The 22731-nt window shown below is 42.6% G+C and overlaps 1 protein-coding gene across 5 annotated transcripts in view; it reads right to left on the bottom strand.

Moving 5' to 3' along the window:
* The window catches only part of LOC128699145 (innexin unc-9-like), a 162062-nt gene that overhangs the window by 123662 nt on the left and 15669 nt on the right, over positions 1-22731 (bottom strand). Inside the window, exon 1 of one of the 5 annotated variants that reach the window (XM_053791687.2) lies at positions 813-939. The exons of 3 other annotated variants lie outside the window; for them this stretch is intronic. The gene's annotated coding sequence lies outside the window, so the exon portion shown is untranslated. Of the gene's footprint in view, positions 1-812; positions 940-22731 lie in introns of those variants that run through there. One more of the 5 variants, XM_053791688.2, reaches the window with a different exon arrangement.

Here is a 22731-nt window from a genome sequence, read left to right as displayed (position 1 = left end):
GAAAGTTTGATCCCGATCGGATGAGTCATTCTCCAGGTACTTCACGGATTCCAACGATTTCAAGTTCTTTTTCTTTAAGGACCGCGGGGGTCAATGCCCCCCGCGGTCCGTCCTGTGAGCAGGTCATATACAGAGTTACTGTCCTGGTCTTAAGATGCTTCAGCCATTAAATACTGAAGACATTCAGAAGAGGTTAACAGAAATTTATTTAACGTGGTTAAATTCACTCCCACACGTTGAATTCTCTCTCTTTCTCTCTGTCTCTGTCTCTCTCTCTGTCTGTCTGTCTGTCTGTCTCTCTCTCTCTCTCTCTCTCTCTCTTGCTCGTCAAATTACGAGGCATCTTTTCAACGCTCGAAGCACAGCAGCTGAAGCTTTTGGAAGCTATCACAGCCATTCCAGGATGCTGGGGATGGGAACAGCAAGGTTAGATATACCTGCACCTGTTAGATGATACGGTAACAAAGACTCTGCTCCAGTCACCGTCCACAAGAAATGAAATTTTTGGAGCCTATGAATGAGGGAGTCTCGAGGCAACAACGAGAGAATAGCGAAAAGTTGAAGAAATTAAAAAAAATAAATTCCTGGAACCACTTGGAGATCACTCTTCAGAGATGTCTAATTACATCCTCCACTGACTTTCTCCACCTCCTCGCTCATTCTCACAACACAACGTTTTGAATCCATCGTTTCGCTCTACAGGGAGAGAAGCGCGGTCAATAAACCCAACCACCGAGACAACTATAAACAAGATAAAAAAAATATTTTTTTTATCTTCTACTAAAATATAGATGCATGAAGCAAAGTCTTACCTAGAGTGAAGAGCCTAAACGAGGTCTTCAAACTCAGTCCATCTCACCCTGAGTAGTGTTGGATCCTACTTTATACTGGATTCAACTCCTTAAGTAAGGAATCAGAAACTATTTTTTTTCTCGCCAGTATTTCGAACTTTTGCCTTTTACCTGAGTTGAGAAGAGAAAGATAAAAGTATTATTTCAAGAAACAAATAAAGAAAATAATACTAATAAGTATATATATATATATATATATATATATATATATATATATATATATATATATATATATATATATATATATAATATATATATATATATATATATATATATATATATATATATATATATATATATATATATATATATGTGTGTGTGTGTGTGTGTGTGTGTATATACATTTATATATATATATATATATATATATATATATATATATATATATATATATATATATATATATATATATATATATATATATATATATATATATATATATATATATATATATATATATATATAAGAACACAAACAGTACCACTGGGACAAACCGATCATGGAAAAAATCGCCAACACAATGCTCTCCAACGCCTCAGGAAAGGACAAAGCTCGTCTCCTGGCAGTGAAGGCACCACACTCAGATTTCCTGTTAGCTGTTCCCAGTTCCTCCCTGGCACTCGACTAGACCCACAGGCCATTCGGATTGGTGTTGCTCTTCGCCTAGCCGCCCCCATTCTCACCGACCATAGGTGTATTTGCGGCAGGGCGACAGCTGATCAAGTATGCCAGGCATGAGGAGGTCAGTGACATCATAAAGAGAAGCCTCGCCACAGCCCGTTGCCCAGCTCAACGGGAACCCCAAGTGCAGAGGTCTGACGGAAGTCAAAAGCGTCCTGATGGAGCCACTATGCTACCCTGGAAGGAGGGAAAGCAGATTGCCTGGGACTACACCTGTACCGCCACATTGGCAGACACCTACTTGCCATACTCCGTAGTGGAAGGGGGTGGAGCTGCCAGCCACAGGGAGACACAGAAGATCCGAAAATATGAAGACCTTCCCCTTTGCTATAACTTCATTCCAATAGGGTCGGAGACCCTTGGAGCATGGGGCAAGTGTGCTCTAAAGTTCCTCAAAGAGCTGGGTGAAAAGCTCATCATAGAAACCAAGGACCACAGGGCGACCAGCTTCCTCTTTCAGAGACTCAGCGTTGCGATCCAGAGAGGAAATGCCTGCAGCATTCTGGGCACGCGGCCCACCGCCGGGGAGCTGGACGAAGCATTCGAGATGTAGCTCTGAGTTACCTATGTTGTTTTACTCTCTATTTTATCTTTGTGAATGTTTTGTCGATGTATTTTGCCTTTAAATAAAATATATATTAAATATAGGGGGTGGTAGGAGAAAATTCTCAAACAGCTTCAGAGAGAATCTTGAGTTTTCCTTGAAGCAAGTTTATTCTTTTCTCTGAGGATGAGGGTCCCTAGGACAGTTCTAGAGGTATATATATATATATATATATATATATATATATATATATATATATATATATATATATATATATATATATATATATATATATATATATACATATATATATATATATATATATATATATATATATATATATATATATATATATATATATATATATATATATATATATATATACATACATATATATATATATATATATATATATATATATATATATATATATATATATATATATATATATACCTGGAGTATGCCTGGAGAAGGTTTCGGAGTCAACGCCCCCGCGGCTCTGTCTGAGACCAGGTCTCTTGGTGGATCAGGGTCTGATCAACCATGTCAGGTACTGACTTTAGGTGCCTGTCCAGTGCCTTCTTGAAGACAGCCAGGGGCCTATTGGTAATCATCTTTATGTATGCTGGGAGGTAGTTGAACAGTCTTGGGCCCCTGACACATTGTGTTGTCTCTCAGTGTACTCCTGGCGCCCCTGTTTTTCATCGGTGAAATGTTACAACTCCTGCCAAGACTTTTGCTTTCATAGGGAGCTATTTTCGCGTGCAAGTTTGGTACTAATCTTTCTAGGATACATTATCATGTATCTCTCTCGCCTGCGTTCCAGGGAATACAAATCAAGGGACTTCAACCAGTCTCAGTAATTTAGGTGCCTTATCGCACTAATGTGTGCCGTGAAAGTTCTTTGAACACTCTCCAGGTCATCAATTTCCCCTGCCTTGAAGAGAGAACAAGCCTCGCATGGGCCATTAGGCATACTGCAGTGTGCCTTCTTTCACATGTTCTTATGTTGTTATCATGGGCTTTGTGCCCCTAGTTTGAAGGTTCTCATTATCCATCCTATCATTTTCCTAGCAGATCCGGTAGATACATTATTGTGGTCCTTGAAGGCGAGATCCTCTGGCATTATCACTCCCAGGTCCTTCACATTACTTTGTCGCTATATTATATCGTTAGAATTTGTTGTATACCTTGATACAGTTTTAATTTCCTCAAGTTTTCCATATGAAATTTCTCTTTATTGAGCTTCATATTGTTCTGAGTGGCGCATTTAAAAATTTGGTTGATGTCCGCTTGAAGTCTCGCGGTGTCTTCGATGGAGGTCACTGTCATGGCAATTTGGGTGTCATCAGCAAAGGAAGACACGGAGCTATGGCTTACATCTCTGTCTATGTCAGATATGAGGAGGAGGAATTGAATGGGAGCGAGTACTGTGCCTTGTGGAACAGAGCTTTTCACCGAAGCTGCCTCGGACTTTACTCTGTTTACTATCACTTTTTGTGTTCTATTTGTCAGGAAGTTATAGATCCATTTACCAACTTTTCCTGGTATTCCTTTATCACGCATTTTGTGCGCTGTTTCACCATGGTCACACTTGTCGAAGGCTTTTGCAAGGTCTGTGTATACTACATACGTATTATGTTTATCCTCTACAGCTTCCAGGACCTTGTCATAGTGGTCCAGTAGCTGGGACAGGCAGGAGCGACCTTCTCTAAACCCGTGTTGCCCTGGGTTGTGTAAATTATGGGTATCTAGGTGGTTAGCGATCTTGCTTCTTAGAGCCCTTTCAAAGATTTTTATGTAGAGTGGGGCAATGTCTGTTGTTTTTAGTGAGTGTGGGATGACCCATGTGTCCATGCTCCCTCTTCATAGAATGCTGAAGGCACGTGTTAGGGGTTTCTTGCAGTTCTTGATGAACACGGAGTTCCATGAGTCTGTGCCTGGGGCAGAGTGCATGGGCATGTCATTTATTGCCTTTTTAAAGTTTTGTGGTATTAGGATAATATCCGAGAATTCTGAGATGATCAAATTTTGGGCCTCGTTCATCAAGAATTTATTTGGATTTTCGACCCTTAGTCTGGGTAGCGGCTCACTGAGCACTGAGTCGTACTGGGACTTTAGTATCTCACTCATTTCTTGGCTGTCATCTGTGTATGTCCCATCTCGCATAAGCAAGAGCCCAGTACTGGATGTTGTTTTTAACTTAGATTTGGCATAAGAGAAAGAGTATTATGATTCTTGTTTCCTGTAAGATTCCTTCAGCTTAAGTTCGATATTTGCAATTTCAATGACCAAGGCCTCCCTTCGTATTTCAGACATATTGGTCCCCCTTAGCAGCTCTGTGACTCTTCGCCTTTGTCTCTATATGGAGCATCTCTCTCTTTCTAGTTTACATCTTCTCTTTCTTTTTCTTAATGGAATGTGTCTTGAGCAGATGTTAAGAACCACAGAGTTTATTTTTTCTAGGCAAAGATTCGGATCCGTGTGTGTGAATACACACACACACAAACACACACACACACACACACACACACACACACACACATATATATATATATATATATATATATATATATATATATATATATATATATATATATATATATATATATATATATATGTATATATATATATGTGTGTGTGTGTGTGTGTGTGTGTGTGTGTGTGTGTGTGTGTGTGTGTGTGTGTGTGTGTGTGTGTGTGTGTGTGTGTGTGTGTGGGTGGTGTGTGTGTGTGTGTGTATTCACACACACGGATCCGAATCTTTGCCTAGAAATAATAAACTCTGTGGTTCTTAACATCTGCTATAACAACACTGCGACTAGCCGAGAACTCGAACCCGTGTCGTTTGGCCCGCCTCATGGTGAGTGAAAAAACACACGACGCTCTAACCCACAGGACCACCCAATCCTACAAAGATCACTGGTTAGAGCGTCGTGAGATTTTCGCTCACCATGAGGCGGGCCAAAACGATACGGGTTCGAGTCCCCCCTCCCTAATGTTTAGAAAGAGACAAGTTGAAGGCCTCGAGTCTATGTGTTTAGACCATCAATCTTGAGACTGATGGTCTAAACACATCTTTCACCGTTCTTCTCTGTACTGGACTGAAGAAGCCATTGGCTGGCTAAACGTTTCCTCAGTAAAGATTCCCAAATGCTGCGAGTTTTGCTGTCCTTCTCTGCTCACTCACAGGTTAGTCCTTGACTTTAATGAGATTTTGGTAACAAAACTTTGGCAGCAAGTTGAAGAAGAGGTCTGTTGAGTGTATTGCAATGTTTTAAGGTTGTGTCTGGTGTTTTGAATGAAATTTTGGAAAGGTTTCGTCCACCAGGGCGAAACGTCTCTCAAATGAAGGGTACCCTGGTGTTGCACGTGAGTTGTTCATCAAGAATGTTTTTCTTCAGTATTTGTAAGTCTTCAGATTAAGTAGCTCATTTTTGGTCTCCGTACTACAGAATGGTCAGAAATGCGCTGGAGAACGTACACAGAAGAGAGAGGACTAAATTAATTCGCTTTATACGGAATCTTACACACGAAGATTGATTAAGAGCCCTGAACCAGTGCTTTCTTGAAAGCCGAAGAATGAGGAGGAGATAGTGACTGAAATATACAAATCAAAGACGGGCTTGAACAAGGGCTACCTCAAATTATCACATAGAAACCAAACCCGGGAATGGTTTAATCAACATTGACCAGAAGTGAACTGGTTCATCAGAATGGTTTATAAATCTGGCAAATTTTATTATAAATAGATCTAGCTTATACAGTCCTGAACTTCGGTTCAGATTGTTCCTGCAGCTGCGAATAGTTGTACGAATCTTTATTTATTTACGGTATACCAGTGTTGGAAATGTGAAGCCAGTCTGATGAGGAGTTCTCAAGGTATAAACGAAAACTTCTCGCAGGAATGAAAAAAAAAAATAATCAGGCAATGACTAGGAGAGTTATCCCTCGCTTCCCACATATCTAAATATTTTATAAATATATAACTCAGTCATTTCTACCAGGGTTATCAATTACATAATGATACCCAGTTTACTCACACTGAATATTTCAATGTTACTGTAGAATATTTTTTCTGGGAATACTTTTTTTTCGCTACTATCGAAATCGTCATCACTTGCAGTAGTGAAGCTTTTATCTTGTTACTGTTGTTTTGTTGTGCAAGAATGGTATATAATACCGGCAAGATGAAATTAAGACACATGTGTCTTAATTTGTATTGATAAAGCCACTGGATGGTGAAACGTTTACAATAAAGATACCCAGATGTTGCACATGTGTCTTAATTTCACTGTTGTTATGCGTTTACCAGTCAAAGAAAAGCGTCCATTACGGGAGTAGTACGCCAGTGTGAGATCGTTTAGCGTTCTCTGGAAAGAGTCGAGGATTGTAAATTTGGAGACTCGACTGTCCATCTCGTAAACTCGATTTGGTCTCCATCCTTGACCACATAGTATGTGTTGGAGCGACAGATTAACAAGAAATCCATTTATTAAATTGACTGAATATGTAGAATTTTTTTTTTTGGTCACAGCTTGTTTGTGTGGCATGATGGGTGATAGTTTGTGTGGCATGGTGAGTGATAGTTTGTGTGGCATGATGGGTGATAGTTTGTGTGGCATGATGGGTGATAGTTTGTGTGGCATGGTGAGTGATAGTTTGTGTGGCATGATGAGTGATAGTTTGTGTGGCATGATGGGTGATAGTTTGTGTGGCATGATGGGTGATAGTTTGTGTGGCATGATGGGTGATAGTTTGTGTGGCATGATGGGTGATAGTTTGTGTGGCATGATGGGTGATAGTTTGTGTGGCATGGTGAGTGATAGTTTGTGTGGCATGATGGGTGATAGTTTGTGTGGCATGATGGGTGATAGTTTGTGTGGCATGGTGAGTGATAGTTTGTGTGGCATGAGGGGTGATAGTTTGTGTGGCATGATGGGTGATAGTTTGTGTGGCATGATGGGTGATAGTTTGTGTGGCATGATGAGTGATAGTTTGTGTGGCATGGTGAGTGATAGTTTGTGTGGCATGATGGGTGATAGTTTGTGTGGCATGATGGGTGATAGTTTGTGTGGCATGATGGGTGATAGTTTGTGTGGCATGATGGGTGATAGTTTGTGTGGCATGGTGAGTGATAGTTTGTGTGGCATGATGGGTGATAGTTTGTGTGGCATGGTGAGTGATAGTTTGTGTGGCATGATGGGTGATAGTTTGTGTGGCATGATGGGTGATAGTTTGTGTGGCATGGTGAGTGATAGTTTGTGTGGCATGATGGGTGATAGTTTGTGTGGCATGATGGGTGATAGTTTGTGTGGCATGGTGAGTGATAGTTTGTGTGGCATGATGGGTGATAGTTTGTGTGGCATGATGGGTGATAGTTTGTGTGGCATGGTGAGTGATAGTTTGTGTGGCATGAGGGGTGATAGTTTGTGTGGCATGATGGGTGATAGTTTGTGTGGCATGATGGGTGATAGTTTGTGTGGCATGATGGGTGATAGTTTGTGTGGCATGATGGGTGATAGTTTGTGTGGCATGATGAGTGATAGATTGTGTGGCATGATGGGTGATAGTTTGTGTGGCATGATGGGTGATAGTTTGTGTGGCATGATGGGTGATAGTTTGTGTGGCATGATGGGTGATAGTTTGTGTGGCATGATGGGTGATAGTTTGTGTGGCATGATGGGTGATAGTTTGTGTGGCATGATGGGTGATAGTTTGTGTGGCATGATGGGTGATAGTTTGTGTGGCATGATGAGTGATAGTTTGTGTGGCATGATGGGTGATAGTTTGTGTGGCATGATGGGTTATAGTTTGTGTGGCATGATGGGTGATAGTTTGTGTGGCATGATGGGTGATTAGTTTGTGTGGCATGATGGGTGATAGTTTGTGTGGCATGATGGGTGATAGTTTGTGTGGCATGATGAGTGATAGTTTGTGTGGCATGGTGAGTGATAGTTTGTGTGGCATGATGGGTGATAGTTTGTGTGGCATGATGGGTGATAGTTTGTGTGGCATGATGGGTGATTAGATTGTGTGGCATGATGGGTGATAGTTTGTGTGGCATGATGGGTGATAGTTTGTGTGGCATGATGAGTGATAGTTTGTGTGGCATGGTGAGTGATAGTTTGTGTGGCATGATGGGTGATAGTTTGTGTGGCATGATGGGTGATAGTTCGTGAGGCATGATGTGTGATAGTTTGTGTGGCATGATGGGTGATTAGTTTGTGTGGCATGATGGGTGATAGTTTGTGTGGCATGATGGGTGATAGTTTGTGTGGCATGATGGGTGATAGTTTGTGTGGCATGATGGGTGATAGTTTGTGTGGCATGATGGGTGATAGTTTGTGTGGCATGATGAGTGATAGTTTGTGTGGTATGATGGGTGATAGTTTGTGTGGCATGATGGGTGATAGTTTGTGTGGCATGATGGGTGATAGTTTGTGTGGCATGATGTGTGATAGTTTGTGTGGCATGATGGGTGATTAGTTTGTGTGGCATGATGGGTGATAGTTTGTGGGGCATGATGGGTGATAGTTTGTGTGGCATGATGGGTGATAGTTTGTGTGGCATTATGGGTGATACTTTGTGTGGCATGATGGGTGATAGTTTGTGTGGCATGATGAGTGATAGTTTGTGTGGCATGATGGGTGATAGTTTGTGTGGCATGATGGGTGATAGTTTGTGTGGCATGATGGGTGATAGTTTGTGTGGCATGATGTGTGATAGTTTGTGTGGCATGATGGGTGATAGTTTGTGTGGCATGATGGGTGATTAGTTTGTGTGGCATAATGGGTGATAGTTTGTGTGGCATGATGAGTGATAGTTTGTGTGGCATGGTGAGTGATAGTTTGTGTGGCATGATGGGTGATTAGTTTGTGTGGCATAATGGGTGATAGTTTGTGTGGCATGATGGGTGATAGTTTGCGTGGCATGATGAGTGATAGTTTGTGTGGCATGATGGGTGATAGTTTGTGTGGCATGATGGGTGATAGTTTGTGTGGCATGATGAGTGATAGTTTGTGTGGCATGATGGGTGATAGTTTGCGTGGCATGATGGGTGATAGTTTGTGTGGCATGATGGGTGATAGTTTGTGTGGCATGATGGGTGATAGTTTGTGTGGCATGATGGGTGATAGTTTGTGTGGCATGATGGGTGATTGTTTGGCATGATGGGTGATAGTTTGTGTGGCATGATGGGTGATAGTTTGTGTGGCATGATGTGTGATAGTTTGTGTGGCATGATGGGTGATTAGTTTGTGTGGCATGATGGGTGATAGTTTGTGTGGCATGATGGGTGATAGTTTGTGTGGCATGATGGGTGATAGTTTGTGTGGCATGATGGGTGATAGTTTGTGTGGCATGATGGGTGATAGTTTGTGTGGCATGATGAGTGATAGTTTGTGTGGCATGATGGGTGATAGTTTGTGTGGCATGATGGGTGATAGTTTGTGTGGCATGATGGGTGATAGTTTGTGTGGCATGATGGGTGACAGTTTGCGTGGCATGATGGGTGATAGTTTGTGTGGCATGATGGTTGATAGTTTGTGTGGCATGATGGGTGATAGTTTGTGTGGCATGATGGGTGATAGTTTGTGTGGCATGATGAGTGATAGATTGTGTGGCATGATGGGTGATAGTTTGTGAGCCATGATGGGTGATAGTTTGTGTGGCATGATGAGTGATAGATTGTGTGGCATGATGGGTGATAGTTTGTGTGGCATGATGGGTGATAGTTTCTGTGGCATGATGGGTGATAGTTTGTGTGGCATGATGGGTGATAGTTTGTGTGGCATGATGAGTGATAGTTTGTGTGGCATGATGGGTGATAGTTTGTGTGGCATGATGGGTGATAGTTTGTGTGGCATGATGAGTGATAGTTTGTGTGGCATGATGGGTGATAGTTTGTGTGGCATGATGGGTGATAGTTTGAGTGGCATGATGGGTGATAGTTCGTGAGGCATGATGTGTGATAGTTTGTGTGGCATGATGGGTGATTAGTTTGTGTGGCATGATGGGTGATAGTTTGTGTGGCATGATGGGTGATAGTTTGTGTGGCATGATGGGTGATAGTTCGTGAGGCATGATGTGTGATAGTTTGTGTGGCATGATGGGTGATTAGTTTGTGTGGCATGATGGGTGATAGTTTGTGTGGCATGATGGGTGATAGTTTGTGTGGCATGATGGGTGATAGTTTGTGTGGCATGATGGGTGATAGTTTGTGTGGCATGATGGGTGATAGTTTGTGTGGCATGATGAGTGATAGTTTGTGTGGTATGATGGGTGATAGTTTGTGTGGCATGATGGGTGATAGTTTGTGTGGCATGATGGGTGATAGTTTGTGTGGCATGATGTGTGATAGTTTGTGTGGCATGATGGGTGATTAGTTTGTGTGGCATGATGGGTGATAGTTTGTGTGGCATGATGGGTGATAGTTTGTGTGGCATGATGGGTGATAGTTTGTGTGGCATGATGGGTGATAGTTTGTGTGGCATGATGGGTGATAGTTTGTGTGGCATGATGAGTGATAGTTTGTGTGGCATGATGGGTGATAGTTTGTGTGGCATGATGGGTGATAGTTTGTGTGGCATGATGGGTGATAGTTTGTGTGGCATGATGTGTGATAGTTTGTGTGGCATGATGGGTGATTAGTTTGTGTGGCATAATGGGTGATAGTTTGTGTGGCATGATGAGTGATAGTTTGTGTGGCATGGTGAGTGATAGTTTGTGTGGCATGATGGGTGATTAGTTTGTGTGGCATAATGGGTGATAGTTTGTGTGGCATGATGGGTGATAGTTTGCGTGGCATGATGAGTGATAGTTTGTGTGGCATGATGGGTGATAGTTTGTGTGGAATGATGGGTGATAGTTTGTGTGGCATGATGAGTGATAGTTTGTGTGGCATGATGGGTGATAGTTTGCGTGGCATGATGGGTGATAGTTTGTGTGGCATGATGGGTGATAGTTTGTGTGGCATGATGGGTGATAGTTTGTGTGGCATGATGGGTGATAGTTTGTGTGGCATGATGGGTGATAGTTTGTGTGGCATGATGAGTGATAGTTTGTGTGGCATGGTGAGTGATAGTTTGTGTGGCATGATGGGTGATAGTTTGTGTGGCATGATGGGTGATAGTTTGCGTGGCATGATGGGTGATAGTTTGTGTGGCATGATGGGTGATAGTTTGTGTGGCATGATGGGTGACAGTTTGCGTGGCATGATGGGTGATAGTTTGTGTGGCATGATGGGTGATAGTCTGTGTGGCATGGTGAGTGATAGTTTGTGTGGCATGATGGGTGATAGTTTGTGTGGCATGGTGAGTGATAGTTTGTGTGGCATGATGGGTGATAGTTTGCGTGGCATGATGAGTGATAGTTTGTGTGGCATGGTGAGTGATAGTTTGTGTGGCATGATGGGTGATAGTTTGTGTGGCATGATGAGTGATAGTTTGTGTGGCATGATGGGTGATAGTTTGTGTGGCATGATGGGTGATAGTTTGTGTGGCATGATGAGTGATAGTTTGTGTGGCATGATGGGTGATAGTTTGTGTGGCATGATGGGTGATAGTTTGTGTGGCATGATGGGTGATAGTTTGTGTGGCATGATGAGTGATAGTTTGTGTGGCATGATGGGTGATAGTTTGTGTGGCATGATGGGTGATAGTTTGTGTGGCATGATGGGTGATAGTTTGTGTGGCATGATGGGTGATAGTTTGTGTGGCATGATGGGTGATAGTTTGTGTGGCATGATGGGTGATAGTTTGTGTGGCATGGAGAGTGATAGTTTGTGTGGCATGATGGGTGATAGTTTGTGTGGCATGGAGAGTGATAGTTTGTGTGGCATGGTGAGCGACAGTATGTGTGGCATGATGGGTGATAGTTTGTGTGGCATGGAGAGTGATAGTTTGTGTGGCATGGAGAGTGATAGTTTGTGTGGCATGATGGGTGATAGTTTGTGTGGCATGGAGAGTGATAGTTTGTGTGGCATGGAGAGTGATAGTTTGTGTGGCATGGAGAGTGATAGTTTGTGTGGCATGATGGGTGATAGTTTGTGTGGCATGGTGAGTGATAGTTTGTGTGGCATGGTGAGCGACAGTATGTGTGGCATGATGGGTGATAGTTTGTGTGGCATGGAGAGTGATAGTTTGTGTGGCATGATGGGTGATAGTTTGTGTGGCATGGAGAGTGATAGTTTGTGTGGCATGGTGAGTGATAGTTTGTGTGGCATGATGGGTGATAGTTTGTGTGGCATGGAGAGTGATAGTTTGTGTGGCATGATGGGTGATAGTTTGTGTGGCATGGAGAGTGATAGTTTGTGTGGCATGATGGGTGATAGTTTGTGTGGCATGGTGAGTGATAGTTTGTGTGGCATGGTGAGTGATAGTTTGTGTGGCATGATGGGTGATAGTTTGTGTGGCATGGTGAGCGACAGTATGTGTGGCATGATGGGTGATAGTTTGTGTGGCATGATGGGTGATAGTTTGTGTGGCATGATGGGTGATAGTTTGTGTGGCATGGTGAGTGATAGTTTGTGTGGCATGATGGGTGATAGTTTGTGTGGCATGATGGGTGATAGTTCGTGTGGCATGGTGAGTGACAGTTTGTGTGGCATGATGAGTGATAGTTTGTGTGGCATGATGGGCGATAGTTTGTGTGGCATGATGATTGATAGTTTGTGTGGCATGATGAGTGATAGTTTGTGTGGCATGGTGAATGATAGTTCGTGTGGCATGATGGATGATAGTTTGTGTGGCATGATGGGTGATAGTTTGTGTGGCATGATGGGTGATAGTTTGTGTGGCATGGTGAGTGATAGTTTGTGTGGCATGATGGGGAATAGTTTGTGTGGCATGATGGGTGATAGTTTGTGTGGCATGATGGGGGATAGTTTGTGTGGCATGATGGGTGATAGTTTGTGTGGCATGATGGGTGATAGTGTGGCATGATGGGTGAAAGTTTGTGTGGCATGATGGGTGATAGTTTGTGTGGCATGATGGGGGATAGTTTGAGTGGCATGATGGGTGATAGTTTGTGTGGCATGGTGAGTGATAGTTTGTGTGGCATGATGAGTGATAGTTTGTGTGGCATGATGGGTGATAGTTTGTGTGGCATGATGGGGGATAATTTGTGTGGCATGATGAGTGATAGTTTGTGTGGCATGATGGGTGATAGTTTGTGTGGCATGATGGGTGATAGTTTGTGTGGCATGATGGGTGATAGTTTGTGTGGCATGATGGGTGATAGTTTGTGTGGCATGATGAGTGATAGTTTGTGTGGCATGATGGGTGATAGTTTGTGTGGCATGATGGGTGATAGTTTGTGTGGCATGATGAGTGATAGTTTGTGTGGCATGGTGAGTGATAGTTTGTGTGGCATGATGGGTGACAGTTTGTGTGGCATGATGGGTGATAGTTTGCGTGGCATGATGGGTGATAGTTTGTGTGGCATGATGGGTGATAGTTTGTGTGGCATGATGGGTGACAGTTTGTGTGGCATGATGGGTGATAGTTTGTGTGGCATGATGGGTGATAGTTTGTGTGGCATGATGGGTGATAGTTTGTGTGGCATGATGGGTGATAGTTTGTGTGGCATGGTGAGTGATAGTTCGTGTGGCATGGTGAGTGATAGTTTGTGTGGCATGATGAGTGATAGTTTGTGTGGCATGATGAGTGATAGTTTGTGTGGCATGATGAGTGATAGTTTGTGTGGCATGGTGAGTGATAGTTTGTGTGGCATGATGGGTAATAGTTTGTGTGGCATGATGGGTGATAGTTTGTGTGGCATGGTGAGTGATAGTTTGTGTGGCATGATGGGTAATAGTTTGTGTGGCATGATGGGTGATAGTTTGTGTGGCATGATGGGTAATAGTTTGTGTGGCATGATGGGTGATAGTTTGTGTGGCATGATGGGTGATAGTTTGTGTGGCATGATGGGTGATAGTTTGTGTGGCATGGTGAGTGATAGTTTGTGTGGCATGATGGGTAATAGTTTGTGTGGCATGATGGGTGATAGTTTGTGTGGCATGATGGGTGATAGTTTGTGTGGCATGATGGGTGATAGTTTGTGTGGCATGATGGGGGATAGTTTGTGTGGCATGATGGGTGATAGTTTGTGTGGCATGATGGGTGATAGTGTGGCATGATGGGTGAAAGTTTGTGTGGCATGATGGGTGATAGTTTGTGTGGCATGATGGGGGATAGTTTGAGTGGCATGATGGGTGATAGTTTGTGTGGCATGATGGGTGATAGTTTGTGTGGCATGATGGGGGATAATTTGTGTGGCATGATGAGTGATAGTTTGTGTGGCATGATGGGGGATAGTTTTTGTGGCATGATGGGGGATAGTTTGTGTGGCATGATGAGTGATAGTTTGTGTCGCATGGTGAGTGATAGTTTGTGTGGCATGATGAGTGATAGTTTGTGTGGCATGATGAGTGATAGTTTGTGTGGCATGATGGGTGATAGTTTGTGTGGCATGATGAGTGATAGTTTGTGTGGCATGATGAGTGATAGTTTGTGTGGCATGATGAGTGATAGTTTGTGTGGCATGATGGGTGATAGTTTGTGTGGCATGATGGGTGATAGTTTGTGTGGCATGATGGGTGATAGTTTGTGTGGCATGATGGGTGATAGTTTGTGTGGCATGATGGGTGATAGTTTGTGTGGCATGATGGGTGATAGTTTGTGTGGCATGATGGGTGATAGTTTGTGTGGCATGATGGGTGATAGTTTGTGTGGCATGATGGGTGATAGTTTGTGTGGCATGATGGGTGATAGTTTGTGTGGCATGATGGGTGATAATTTGTGTGGCATGATGGGTGATAGTTTGTGTGGCATGATGAGTGATAGTTTGTGTGGCATGATGAGTGATAGTTTGTGTGGCATGATGAGTGATAGTTTGTGTGGCATGATGGGTGATAGTTTGTGTGGCATGATGGGTGATAGTTTGTGTGGCATGATGAGTGATAGTTTGTGTGGCATGATGGGTGATAGTTTGTGTGGCATGATGGGTGATAGTTTGTGTGGCATGATGGGTGATAGTTTGTGTGGCATGATGAGTGATAGTTTGTGTGGCATGATGAGTGATAGTTTGTGTGGCATGATGGGTGATAGTTTGTGTGGCATGATGAGTGATAGTTTGTGTGGCATTATGGGTGATAGTTCGTGTGGCATGATGGGTGATAGTTTGTGTGGCATGATGGGTGATAGTTTGTGTGGCATGATGAGTGATAGTTTGTGTGGCATGATGAGTGATAGTTTGTGTGGCATGATGAGTGATAGTTTGTGTGGCATGATGGGTGATAGTTTGTGTGGCATGATGAGTGATAGTTTGTGTGGCATGGTGAGTGATAGTTTGTGTGGCATGATGGGTGATAGTTTGTGTGGCATGATGAGTGATAGTTTGTGTGGCATGGTGAGTGATAGTTTGTGTGGCATGATGAGTGATAGTTTGTGTGGCATGATGGGTGATAGTTTGTGTGGCATGATGGGGGATAGTTTGAGTGGCATGATGGGTGATAGTTTGTGTGGCATGATGGGTGATAGTTTGTGTGGCATGATGGGGGATAATTTGTGTGGCATGATGAGTGATAGTTTGTGTGGCATGATGGGGGATAGTTTGTGTGGCATGATGGGGGATAGTTTGTGTGGCATGATGAGTGATAGTTTGTGTCGCATGGTGAGTGATAGTTTGTGTGGCATGATGAGTGATAGTTTGTGTGGCATGATGAGTGATAGTTTGTGTGGCATGATGGGTGATAGTTTGTGTGGCATGATGAGTGATAGTTTGTGTGGCATGATGAGTGATAGTTTGTGTGGCATTATGAGTGATAGTTTGTGTGGCATGATGGGTGATAGTTTGTGTGGCATGATGGGTGATAGTTTGTGTGGCATGATGGGTGATAGTTTGTGTGGCATGATGGGTGATAGTTTGTGTGGCATGATGGGTGATAGTTTGTGTGGCATGATGGGTGATAGTTTGTGTGGCATGATGGGTGATAGTTTGTGTGGCATGATGGGTGATAGTTTGTGTGGCATGATGGGTGATAGTTTGTGTGGCATGATGGGTGATAGTTTGTGTGGCATGATGGGTGATAGTTTGTGTGGCATGATGAGTGATAGTTTGTGTGGCATGATGAGTGATAGTTTGTGTGGCATGATGAGTGATAGTTTGTGTGGCATGATGGGTGATAGTTTGTGTGGCATGATGGGTGATAGTTTGTGTGGCATGAGTGATAGTTTGTGTGGCATGATGGGTGATAGTTTGTGTGGCATGATGGGTGATAGTTTGTGTGGCGTGATTGGTGATAGTTTGTGTGGCATGATGGGTGATAGTTTGTGTGGCATGATGAGTGATAGTTTGTGTGGCATTATGGGTGATAGTTTGTGTGGCATGATGGGTGATAGTTTGTGTGGCATGATGGGTGATAGTTTGTGTGGCATGATGAGTGATAGTTTGTGTGGCATGATGAGTGATAGTTTGTGTGGCATGATGAGTGATAGTTTGTGTGGCATGATGGGTGATAGTTTGTGTGGCATGATGAGTGATAGTTTGTGTGGCATGGTGAGTGATAGTTTGTGTGGCATGATGGGTGATAGTTTGTGTGGCATGATGAGTGATAGTTTGTGTGGCATGGTGAGTGATAGTTTGTGTGGCATGATGAGTGATAGTTTGTGTGGCATGATGGGTGATAGTTTGTGTGGCATGATGAGTGATAGTTTGTGTGGCATGATGGGTGATAGTTTGTGTGGCATGATGAGTGATAGTTTGTGTGGCATGATGAGTGATAGTTTGTGTGGCATGATGAGTGATAGTTTGTGTGGCATGATGAGTGATAGTTTATGTGGCATGGTGAGTGATAGTTTGTGTGGCATGATGAGTGATAGTTTGTGTGGCATGGTGAGTGATAGTTTGTGTGGCATGATGAGTGATAGTTTGTGTGGCATGATGAGTGATAGTTTGTGTGGCATGATGAGTGATAGTTTGTGTGGCATGATGAGTGATAGTTTGTGTGGCATGATGAGTGATAGTTTGTGTGGCATGGTGAGTGATAGTTTGTGTGGCATGATGAGTGATAGTTTGTGTGGCATGATGGGTGATAGTTTGTGTGGCATGGTGAGTGATAGTTTGTGTGGCATGATGGGTGATAGTTTGTGTGGCATGATGGGTGATAGTTTGTGTGGCATGGTGAGTGATAGTTTGTGTGGCATGATGAGTGATAGTTTGTGTGGCATGATGGGTGATAGTTTGTGTGGCATGGTGAGTGATAGTTTGTGTGGCATGATGAGTGATAGTTTGTGTGGCATGATGAGTGATAGTTTGTGTGGCATGGTGAGTGATAGTTTGTGTGGCATGGTGAGTGATAGTTTGTGTGGCATGATGGGTGATAGTTTGTGTGGCATGATGGGTGATAGTTTGTGTGGCATGATGGGTGATAGTTTGTGTGGCATGATGGGTGATAGTTTGTGTGGCATGATGAGTGATAGTTTGTGTGGCATGGTGAGTGATAGTTTGTGTGGCATGATGGGTGATAGTTTGTGTGGCATGATGAGTGATAGTTTGTGTGGCATGGTGAGTGATAGTTTGTGTGGCATGATGGGTGATAGTTTGTGTGGCATGGTGAGTGATAGTTTGTGTGGCATGATGAGTGATAGTTTGTGTGGCATGATGGGTGATAGTTTGTGTGGCATGATGAGTGATAGTTTGTGTGGCATGATGGGTGATAGTTTGTGTGGCATGATGAGTGATAGTTTGTGTGGCATGGTGAGTGATAGTTTGTGTGGCATGATGAGTGATAGTTTGTGTGGCATGATGGGTGATAGTTTGTGTGGCATGATGAGTGATAGTTTGTGTGGCATGATGGGTGATAGTTTGTGTGGCATGATGAGTGATAGTTTGTGTGGCATGGTGAGTGATAGTTTGTGTGGCATGATGAGTGATAGTTTGTGTGGCATGGTGAGTGATAGTTTGTGTGGCATGATGAGTGATAGTTTGTGTGGCATGATGAGTGATAGTTTGTGTGGCATGATGGGTGATAGTTTGTGTGGCATGATGGGTGATAGTTTGTGTGGCATGATGGGTGATAGTTTGTGTGGCATGATGGGTGATAGTTTGTGTGGCATGATGGGTGATAGTTGGTGTGGCATGATGGGTGATATGATGAGTGATAGTTTGTGTGGCATGGTGAGTGATAGTTTGTGTGGCATGGTGAGTGATATGATGATGAGTGATAGTTTGTGTGGCATGGTGAGTGATAGTTTGTGTGGCATGATGAGTGATAGTTTGTGTGGCATGATGGGTGATAGTTTGTGTGGCATGATGGGTGATAGTTTGTGTGGCATGATGAGTGATAGTTTGTGTGGCATGGTGATGGTTTGTGTGGCATGATGAGTGATAGTTTGTGTGGCATGATGGGTGATAGTTTGTGTGGCATGATGGGTGATAGTTTGTGTGGATGGGTGATGGTTTGTGTGGCATGATGAGTGATAGTTTGTGTGGCATGATGGGTGATAGTTTGTGTGGCATGATGGGTGATAGTTTGTGTGGCATGATGGGTGATAGTTCGTGTGGCATGATGGGTGATAGTTTGTGTGGCATGATGAGTGATAGTTTGTGTGGCATGATGGGTGATAGTTTGTGTGGCATGATGGGTGATAGTTTGTGTGGCATGGTGAGTGATAGTTTGTGTGGCATGGTGAGTGATAGTTTGTGTGGCATGATGGGTGATTGTTTGGCATGATGGGTGATAGTTTGTGTGGCATGATGGGTAATAGTTTGTGTGGCATGATGGGTGATAGTTTGTGTGGCATGATGAGTGATAGTTTGTGTGGCATGATGGGTGATAGTTTGTGTGGCATGATGGGTGATAGTTTGTGTGGCATGATGGGTGATAGTTTGTGTGGCATGATGGGTGATAGTTTGTGTGGCATGATGGGTGATAGTTTGTGTGGCATGATGAGTGTGAAGGCTTACTCAGCCCTGTAACAACTTCAGACAGTATTACCAAGGCTGGCTCCTCCTCAGGAAAATTAGTGAATTGAAAAAGAAATAATAACAGACAAACATAAACTCTTTATTATATAGAAAATATAAAACACTTAAATATGAAATATTAATCCTACATTAAAGAAAATGAAAAATGAAAAATATAAATGATAACTGAATTCAACGCTAATATATATAGGGGTGTCTGGTGTTGGTGACACTGAGTGTTGTTGAAATCGTAGCAGTTGCTGATGATGGGGGGGGGTCTCAGGTGTTGGTTACAACCCACCGGTTCGTTCTTCACAGTATAGCCTTGAGTATTATATCCATATGACAGGAAAGCAGGTTCTTTACCGCTGCAATGATGAGGGGTTACGTCCTGCAATTTCATACAGGTGCACAGGTAATTAAATCCAAAAAGGGGAAGTCTCAGAATGTTAGTCCATCTCCATCAGTTCTGCTCTTTGATTGGCAGGTGACCCTCTCTGTCATCCAAGCTGGAAAGATAGACAGGTTACCCACTGCTTAAGAAATCACTCTCCATGATAAGTACAATACCTAAAAGATGTGGTGATTATTACAACAGTCAACCTAGAGCAAAACTGAAAGGACTAAGTTAATTATTGGTCAAAAGTGAAGCTTTCCACCAATAAATCCACTAGTATACAAGGCAGGAATGTACTTACAGTAGTGCTGGGAGCTGTGAGTCTAGTGATTACTGTTTGGACCAGAGCCCCACACGTCACCTTTCGGGGGGGGGAAGAAGGAGGGGAAGGGATAGCGGGAGCTAGACTGACCCTACCTTAACAAGTAGCCGGCAATGAAACTATTGTTACTATATACTCCCTCTCTACTCCTATCTATAGAACTTTTTCCTCAGACTCCCCCATACCAAGACTTATAGTCAAGGGGTATAAGAAGAATAGGCGAGGAAAAAGTTCTAACATGTGGAAGCCGCATAAGGCAAGAAATCTTCTACTGACTGTCACGACTTAACCAGTCAGAGAAATAATTGGATGAACCATTGATATACACAATATGGAACTTAAAAGCCTGGAGTGCCAATGTCCACCTCAAGAGGCGACTGTTGGTTCCCTTAAAAGTTTCTAGGTATATCAAAGGTTTGTGGTCCGTTTCTAAAATGAATTCTTTTCCCAACAAATAAAATTTAAGTTTGGAGATACCCCACACAAGGGCCTGTAAGATCAGTAAGGTTCGGGATAAATCGTGCATAAAAATTTACAGAACCAAGAAAGCTACGCATGAGCTTCTTGGTTTTGGGGAATTTAAATTCTAATAAAGCTTTGATCTTACTGGGGAGAGGCTGCAGAGAGTTATTAGAAAGTATCAGTCCAAGATATCTAATCTTGTTATACCCAAGGAAGCATTTCTTCGGCTTGGCAGTGAGGCCATGTGAGCGTAACCTACGCAAAACTGATGTTAATGTTTGGAAATGTTCGCCCCACGTGGATGTCATTACGTAAATGTTATCAAAATAAACTGAAACATTTGGCATATTATCCAAGACCTTTCTCATCATTCTCACGTAGGTAGCACAGGCAGTTACCAAACCGAAGGGCATAGTTCTATATTGCATCAGTCCTTGGTGTGTAGGAAAAGCGGTGTACTGCTTAGAAGAAGGATCTAACATTACTTGATGATATGCCTGCGCAATATCAATCTCTGAAAAGAAGGAAGCGTCATAAAATTTGTGTAGATCGCTATCTATTAAGGGCATAGGCTCAGCATCCCACCGAGTTATAGCATTAAGGCCTCTGAAGTCAATAGCAAGTCTATATGAATTATCCTCCTTCTTAACCATGACTACTGGTGAATAATATGAAGATACTGAAGGTTCAATGATCTTTAGTTTTAATAATTTGTCTACCTCTCGGTCAAATGCATCCCTAAGGTGAACTGGAAATGGGTATAATTTTCGTTTGATAGGATTGTCCGTCACTAAGTCAATCTTATGGACTACCGTGGAGGTAACACCTGGAATATCAGTAAAGACGTCTGAAAAGTTACTCACACATTGAAGTAGTTCATGTCTCTTATGGTCATCCAAAGATTCATTAATATTAATGTTGGTTGCGTCCGAGTGGTCAAGAGTCACCAAGTCATGTAGTTCTTCATCATAGTCTAAGTTAGAGGTGTCAATTACGCACACTTTACATTCTTCAGTTGTCGTATCAAGTTCGTGTGGAAAAACTAAGTCAAAGTTATTAAGGCAGTTAACCGAATTTCTTCGGTAATATTTCTTAAGGATGTTGATATGATAAAGTTTAGGTTTCCCCTTGACTTCTATGAGGTAGTCAACTTTCCCACAAATTTTTAATACTTTATATGGACCTTTCCATGCTACTAATAATTTATTTGACTTGATAGGCAAAAGTACAAGAACTTCATCTCCTACTTTAAAACTTCTCCTCTGACTTTTGGAATCAAAATAGGTTTTGTACTGGTCTATTGACAAGCTTAGGTATTTCGAAACTATGTCAGAGGTCTCCTCAAGTTTGGATCTAAGGTCAAGGAGAAACTGGTAAGTAGACTGAACCTCAGCACTCATCTCCTCATTAGTCCATAAGTCATGAAGGATGGACAATGGGCCTCTGGCCTGTCTACCATAGAGAAGTTCAAAAGGTGAAAACCCCAAAGAGTCACTGGGAACTTCCCTCATGGCAAACAAAGCACAGGGTAGGTAACGATGCCACTCCTTAGGTTTAAGGGAGCAAAGTTTCCTTAAATGGACTTGAGAAACGAATGCTGGCGCTCAATCCTCCCATTACAGCTGGGATGATAGGGTGTGGTGAAGAGAGGCTTCACTCCCAGAAGTTGGTATAGATGTTGCATTAAGTCAGATGTGAATTGTGTCCCACGGTCAGACAAAATTTCTCTAGGGATGCCCACTCTAGAGAAGATGGACAAAAGGGCTTCAGCCACCTCTGTAGTAGTTATGGTCTTTAAGGGTATGGCTTCAGGGAAACTCGAAGCATAATCAACTAATGTTAATATATATCTATGTCCCCCAGATGAAAGTGGAGATAAAGGACCAACGATGTCAATAGCTACTCTTTCAAAAGGTACCGTAAAGACTGGCATTTTGACCATAGGTACTCGCCTGGTACCTCGGGAGGATGACAGTTGGCAAATTTTACACGATCTACAATAGGTAGTGATATCTGAGGACATTTTTGGCCAAAAATAGGTTTCCCTAATTTTTTTTAAGGTTTTACGATGCGAGAAATGTCCGGCCACTGGCAGGTCATGAGCCATTTTAAGAACAGTCTCTCTGCATTGACTTGGAACAACTAAGATGGAATAGTCTATCTCATCTGAATTTAATTTGAATACTGACTTGTACAAGATACCTTTTATATATTCAAATTTATATGAAAAGTTTTTCCTTTGGATAACTTGATTTTGTTTAGTGGCATTATGGCAATTCTGAAGAGAAGGGCAATTACGTTGTAAATTGACAAAGGAGTCCTTCGATATATCTAAAGGCTTAAAGTCAGGGAAAATCAAAGGATGGACAGTAGGAGAAGCCTGGGCTTTGGTCTGAGTCCTAGTCAAGACATTTATGGTATCGGAGGTGATATCTTCACTTTCATCTAACAAGTGAACCGGTGGTCCTACTACCTCGCTTTCGAGAGTAGCATCACTGGTTTTTAA

This window comes from Cherax quadricarinatus, chromosome 54 (genome assembly GCF_038502225.1).
Source record: "Cherax quadricarinatus isolate ZL_2023a chromosome 54, ASM3850222v1, whole genome shotgun sequence".
Lineage (NCBI taxonomy): Eukaryota > Metazoa > Arthropoda > Malacostraca > Decapoda > Parastacidae > Cherax > Cherax quadricarinatus.
Note: the sequence above shows the minus strand (reverse complement) of the source record. Positions and strands in the feature narration are given on the sequence as shown.